The 7,500-nt window shown below is 46.6% G+C and overlaps 1 protein-coding gene across 2 annotated transcripts in view; it reads left to right on the forward strand.

The window, feature by feature from the left end:
• Nucleotides 1-7,500, forward strand: part of plxna2 (plexin A2) — a 231,624-nt gene that overhangs the window by 37,523 nt on the left and 186,601 nt on the right. The window lies entirely within an intron of this gene.

Here is a 7,500-nt window from a genome sequence, read left to right on the forward strand (position 1 = left end):
ACTCGTTCTGCACGTTATTTCCTCTGGGCCATCTGTTCTGGTGTCTCCGGTTTGGCCAGGCGCTCCAATGTTCTTGGGTGGGAACTTAAAGCCAGGTGGGGAAGGCGAACTCTGTTGCTGCTTTAGTCACTGCTACAAGTTGGTCAGGGTGCCTGTTCAGCAGGGAGCAGAACTAGGAAGGATAGCGTGTTCCAGGTAAAAAGAAGAAGATGGTGACGTCATCTGTATATTGAAGAGGAGGAGTGGTTGTCTATACCATAGATATATATAAAGGCTAGATGGCTCAAGGGGACGGCGCAAGCGTAGCTCAACCGCGGCCATCTTGAAACAGTCATTCATAACATTATGTCTATGGTGCATATACTTTGAAATAACCATAGCGTGCTCAATTTTCATCCGATTTTCAAACGGTTTGGTGTGTTGTAAACACCAAAGATGTAGTTATGATACTGCATACTTATAATTATAATCATGTTTTTTTATTTTTTATTTTATTTTATAATTTTATAATTTTATTACATCTTTGGTGTTTACAAAACACCAAACCGTTTGAAAAATCGGATGAAAATTGAGCACGCTATGGTTATTTTAAAGTATATGCACCATAGACATAATGTTATGAATGACTGTTTCAAGATGGCCGCCATGTGGCAAAGTCGTACTCCATTGGCCAGCAGCGCGGGTGAGTCATCTAGCCTTTATATATATCTATGGTCTATACCCCTCCAGACCAACTATAGTCAGCAGTGACAGGGACTATACACATGAGGGGAATTGGCATAATGACTCATTTGGGAGACAAATAAACAATGGGGGGAAAAGAAGAAAAAACGTCACTGGTCGATCGTAAATGAATTTAAGTGGTCTGATTCCTGGGCACATGAAGAAACTTCTCTCCTTGATATTTAATGCCTGCTGTCAAAAGAATCGGAGGAAGGGTGTGCGAGTATGAGCGAGATCTCTGTAGTGGTCATTACCAGTCTCTTTTTAAGTCTGCCCTAAGTGCTGAATAACCTGCACTGGCCCATTCATTTTAATAGGCACCTTTCTGCCTTTGACCCGCTGTGAGGCTTGAGAGAGCAGGCGCTTGTAAACCTCGCCATCTCCACGGGAGAGCACGAGTGGGATAAGGGCCAGCAGCCAGTTAATAATGACAGAAAGAAAACACAGAAAAAACGAAATGTTAACTGCTGCTTGCTAAAACATAATTTATACTCGCCAAAAATAGCCAATCTACAGTACAAGGTCACAACGCGCCGCAATATGACGCGTTGTGATCTTGTTGATCGGCTATCTTTGTTGCACAACACTGTTATATGACGGAGTATAACTTAAGCATAAGAGGAGCTGAGTGGCAGATAAAGTTGGAGCTAATCCTATTATTTCAGCATCTGGAGGTCATAGTCATTAACCACTTGAACCCCAGCATCCGTATTCTGTGGAAAATAGTAGATATGCAAGCTTACAACGCGCCGCGACACAACGCGCTGTAAGCTTGTAGATCGGCTATTTAATGTACAGCGAAAACAGAAAAGACACTAGTCTACTCTAGTATAGACCCCAGAGAGACTCCGGTCAAACAACTTTGGGGTTATTATCTTTTTCCAGTCAATTTTGACAAACTGTTTTGGAAGATGGAAGATATTGTGCCATTCGCCCCAATTAAGTAGATGGTGATTATATGTTGTATGTACTGTAGGCATGTGTTGATTGTGTGTCAAAATGTTTGATTGCATTGCATTGCGGTGGTGCTGACATACCGCAGTCATAAGACAGCAGGTTGACAGATTAGTCAGCAACTGCCTGGCTGCTCCTCCCCCAAGACACTGTTTGACTGATAGCATGAGTGTGCAGTGTCACATGGTGCTATAGCTTCCACATGCACATGCTAACGGCAGCTGCATGCATCTCAGAAAGTGAGATGAGGGGAGGTCTTTAGGCAAGACATTTGTGATTTCAGGCCCACTTGTAAAAAAAACCAAATGGTCCTGTGTTGTTGTTTTTTTTTTTTAAAGATATCTTTTGGGTCTTTTTCTGCCTTTATTGATAGGATAGTGGGCTGACAGGAAATGGGGAGAGAGATGGGGGGGTGACACACAGCAAAGGTCGTCGGGATCGGGAGTCGAACCCGCGACACGCTGTCAAGCTGGATTACCAGCATATGTGGTGTGCGCCTGGACCGCTAGGCCAGTGGGCGCCCCGGTCCTGTGTTGTTTAGGTCCCTTTGTTCCTTTACTTGAACTGAATCAATGTCCTGATCGGGCTAGTTCGTTGGTGGAGAGAAGATTCACTCTGCATAATTCCTTTCCTGTTTCAGATGCTTAATAATTTAATGCCTTTTTTTCCTTCATGGCTAAATCAGATGAGACGGAGAACCGTGTTCTCCTCACTCTGCTGCTGTTGCCTGCATGTTTTTTTTTTTTTATCTCACTGACACACATGCACGCAAGCGCGCACACACACACACACACACACACACACACACACACCCCCACACACACACACACACACACACACACACACACACACACACACACACACACACACACTCATCCTTGCCGACGTGTCTATCTCTCGCCCCTGTGTATGAAAATCCATGCAAAATGGCCTTTTTGCATGTCGGTGCCTAGCTTTGGCTCCTTCCTCATGGGGGAATGACTGGTAACCACAGTAACGCTTATAGCATGGAGGGTGCGTGGGGAGAGGTGGGGTTGGATGGCGGGAATTAACCAGGATATCAGCGGCGCACAGCGGTGGGATGGGGTGCCACGGTCTGCTGGCCAGCAGAGAAGCCCGGAGGGGCGCTCAGCCGTGGAGCAATGAGGTGGCTGTGCATGCTGTCATGGCTTACATGCTGTGTGCACACTGACTGCACAGCACTCTGGATTCCACTGTGTGTACCAATGCATGTGTGCAAGAGTGTGCTCTTGGTGTCATCCTCCCTTCACGTACATGGGGGGCCAAAGGGATAGGGTGACCTCACAAGCCCTGGTGACACCGCGTCCTCTCGGCTGGGGATGGGGTCAAAGGGCAGATACAAACACGGAGGCAAGTGAGACCGGTAGAAAGGGTGCAAGACACGGTGCCACAGTGTGACGGGATCTGATGGTTGGTAGGTGTGTGTGCTCCATGCTGCCACATCGTTCACATGACTCAGACTGGGAGAGAGAGGGGGGGGGCAAAACTAGCGTGAGGTCATGGCGAGAGATGGGGAGAGAAATGGAGAAGGCACGAGAGAGATGGAGAGATGGAGAGGGAGAGAGGGAGAGGGGGAGAGAGAGACGGAGAGAGAGACGGGAAGGATGGGAGGGGGCAGGAGGGAATCTGGTGAAATGTGAATTTAGTGCAGAAACCGGGCCTGCACCGCTGCCTGTAATTGGATTGGCTGCTTTCCCAAAGATGCCCGTCGACCCCTCTTCTCCACCATCTCTCACTTTCCCCATTCAATCTCTCTCTCTGTGTGTCTCTCTCTCTCTCTCTCTCTCCTGTCCCTGCAGACTGGCTCCTGCTGTTGTACAGTACTGAATGTATGTTGCCATTTCCCTGGCTCTGCTGGTGCGTGGCAGCGTGTGGCAGTTTTTTTTCCTCCCCCCCCCCCCCCCCTCTTCTTTGTGAGGGATTGATTGAAGTACATGAGGTTAGGAGGCAGGGTGGCATGAACAGACATAGAGTGAGGAGGATACACACATGGGGCGTTATAGCTGCACAACATGAAACACTTGTATTTGATCCTCGCGCACAGTGGGCACGAGCGCTCACGGGCTGATAAGGTGGACGTGTGTGGCTAAATTTGAATGTGTCGAATTTGCAACACATTAACCACTTTCTACCTGGCGTCTCCATTTTGGGCATGTCATTATAGGAGAAAAAAATTGTTTGCTATATCTGCAATTTTCATCACTGCGACAAAGTATAAAATAGGGCTTAAGTGGTTAAAGAGTACAGTGCAATTTACGGTTTACAGTACAGCTTAAAGTTGCGTTCAACACGATGCGGCAAGCTTGTCCTCAGCAAGAGGGTCCTTTTGTGTCCTGTGGCCATCAGAAAGTAGTCATGGGATCCTGGGGGGGCACCTGCCTACCCCACCCCAACCTCGCTGGATGCCAGGATTGATTGTGAAGGGGAGCGGATGTTCACCTCAGCAGAAAACTGCAAGGGGCCAATCGATAGTCCGGGCTGGCACACACCACTTCCAGCTACACTGACACCAGCCCCCATCGGGTAGCAAAGGGGGGTGGGGGTGTTTGTAGGATGTTAAGTCCTCTCTGAGTTAACACTGGTGGATGCTCTAGTCAGCTTGCTGCCTCGCTCTATCAACAGTTAATGTCCTATTTAAATTCCAGGCCTAGATTTACACTGATACCCACTTGGCTCTATATCGTTTTCTTTATCAGTCTATGCAACCAGAGACCCGTGGAGCGCTTCAGGGCTTCTTGGGTCAAATTATGGAGAAGGATTTGCTATGCCGTTTATTCTGGGTGCGCATTACCTAAGAATTGCATCACCTAAATTGGAATTGGCTGTGTGTGTGGTTCCCCGTTCTCTGCACGGAGAAGGGCGCGAGTGGTGGGAAGTGGTGACCGCGTTAAGCGCAGAGCGGAGCCGTAGGGAGCCCTGCCTTTGATATAGCTGGAGATAGAAGGCAGGGCTCATGTATAGAATTGGATGTTAAGAGAGATCCCTGCTGTAGATGAACAGGGGGGGTTAAAGCACGCACAGCACAAAGCACGGCCAGGGTTTCCCCTGGCGACCAGAGTCAATCCCCACCAAACGGTAGGAATGAATATCCTATATACAGTACCTCTGGTTATCTTGTGCAAGGAGTAGAAACAAGGGGTTAAATGATGCTTGACGTCAGACCAAAGGGATGCGATCCCAAGTGGCATCCTCTCCCGCTTCTCACGCTCAACAGCGTTACCTGTGTCTGTATAGATTCATTAGCGAAGCCTCAGGCAGCCTGTGTGCAGAGAAACGAGATCCAAAGTGCAACGAGAAACGTGGAAGTCTTTCAGCGGTCTGTGTGTTCTAGAAATAGCTTGTCTTTCCGTTTTCTTCGTGCTATTTTAGTGCCTCGTAATGTTTTGACTGACGACGGATATACGATGCCTTTCTTTGTATTCCTCAAGCATCATCACATTACAGTAAGCGGTGGTAGATGGTGGAGGTAGAAAAACACGAGTTTGAACAGTGCTAGTTTGCAGCAAACTGTGCCTTGAATAGACATTTAAAAGTCATCCGACCCTTTTAACCTTCGGTCCCTCGGCCATGGCCCTGTGGTGTGTGTGTCGCTTCAGGCTTAATTAATTCTTCTTGTTACGCTCTGGTAAGTAATCAGTTTGGGACGCCGTCCCTGGCAGCTGTACGGGAGAGTTTGAAAGGCGCGGCTCAGGTGCATACGTGCATTTGTCCTGTGTGACAAGAGTTTTTTAATTGGACAAAATGTGCCGTCAAGCTAGTTAACATGGCAAATGGGCACGGAGCCGGCTCACCTGGCCACCACTATGGTCTGACATGGCGGCCAGGCCGGATAGCATGTGGGGGCGGTGGTGGTATGCCGTAAGGACAGGGATGTAGCTTAGGTTAGCAGCTGATCTGTGCACGTAAACTGCCAGCAACTTGAAAGGCATGTAAATACTGGCAGCTGCTCCGAAGGCCCTGATGGACTTATGATCTGCCTCTTCTACTGTTCCACACTGTGTGTGTGTGTGTGTGTGTGTGTGTGTGTGTGTGTGTGTGTGTGTGTGTGTGTGTGTGTGTGTGTGTGTGTGTGTGTGTGTGTGTGTGTGTGTGTGTGTGTGTGTGTGTGTGTGTGTGTGTGTGTGTGTGTGTGTGTGTGTGTGTGTGTGTGTGTGTGTGTGTGTAGTTGTCACTGTCGGTTGGAAACCTTATATGTCCAAAACCGTTACTTTTCAGCAAGTAGAAAAAAAAGAACCTGTGTACGGTGTTACAATGGATCCATTGTAGTGATATAGTCACGTGATGTTGTTAATAGTATCTGCACAGTGTTAATATTATCTATAGGCTCATAACATGTCGCAGGTATTTTCACTACTGTTGTATGACACTATATTATGACACCATCATATTATCATATGATATTATGATGAAGTATTCAAAAATATAAAAAGATGAAATATGGAGAAGATACAAGGTTTCTGCCTGACAGTGATGGTATGCAAGTATGTGTGTATGGATGCGTGCATAAGCGTGTGCACCCCTGCATGCCCCCCCCCCCTCCAGTGAGAAGCAGAGTGTTATGAGATGCATTAACTTACTGCAGTCTGCTGTCTGTCAGCCCAGAGGCTGCTCAGGTGTCTTCTTTTGGCCTGGTGCGGTCTGCTGAGTGGGATCAGACACGGTCAGATTATGCTGTATGCATTGTGCTCTCTGACCCGTCCTCCACGTTCGCTGTGACCTTTAGGCAAACGTCACCCTAATGAGAGGGAGGCCAGATGAGGGGAGGCAGGGAAGGAAGGTGAAAGAGACACAAGAGAGAGAGAGAGAGAGAGACGAAGAGAGAGGCTCTGACGTTCATTGAGGATGATGTCCTTAGCAACAGCTGAGGCCTTGGCAACAGCTGAATGGAGCCCCCCTTTCTCTGCTGGTCATACTCTGAGAATAACAGGGTGGATTCTGTCACCTATAGGGATGGGTATTGGCAACAATCTCACGATACGATACGTATCACGATACTTGGGTCACGATACGATTATATTGCGATACGCATCACGATACTTGGGTCGTATCACGATATTGGGATATATTGCGATATATTGCGATATATTGCGATATATACATATATCACAACTACATATTGTTTATATATACACTACATATTGAGTAGCTGCAGATCTGTGATAGGTTCTTTGAATGTTTTTCATAAAGCCTGTATCTGGAAAAAGTAAAAAAAAAAAAAAAAAAAAAAAAGTTTTTTTTTTTTTTTTTTTTTTTAATCGCGATACAGTATACAGTATCGCGATACAGTATCGCGAAATAAAATATCGCGATATATCGTGATATCGATAATATTGCCCATCCCTAGTCACCACACACACACACACACACACACACACACACACACACACACACACACACACACACACACACACACACACACACACACACACACACACACACACACACACACATCGTGGCATTGTGATGATCACAACATACAGAACAGCACAGTAGCTTGCCAGCTTGTATGCTCAAGTCTTGTTTTACCAACAGTAATTCCTCATGGGCTTGGTAATAACTGACTTATTAGGAAGAAGAGTAAATATTATTTTAATGGATTTATTAACCAGCTTTGTTGTCGGTGTGTGACTTGCATAAACATTGAGTGAATTAAAATAAATAAATAAATAAATCCCAGACGCAATTACAAGTGGAAAAACTAAACTCTGGCTGTGTTGTAATTGCAACCAGGTACAGCTTGTTTCCAATCATCGTACTCACAAATTGTTACTTCCCACTGAATGTCAGTCTCTTAATAGCAGC

Source organism: Gymnoscopelus braueri (assembly GCF_963280865.1).
Source record: "Gymnoscopelus braueri genome assembly, chromosome: 12".
In the NCBI taxonomy this organism is placed as follows: domain Eukaryota; kingdom Metazoa; phylum Chordata; class Actinopteri; order Myctophiformes; family Myctophidae; genus Gymnoscopelus; species Gymnoscopelus braueri.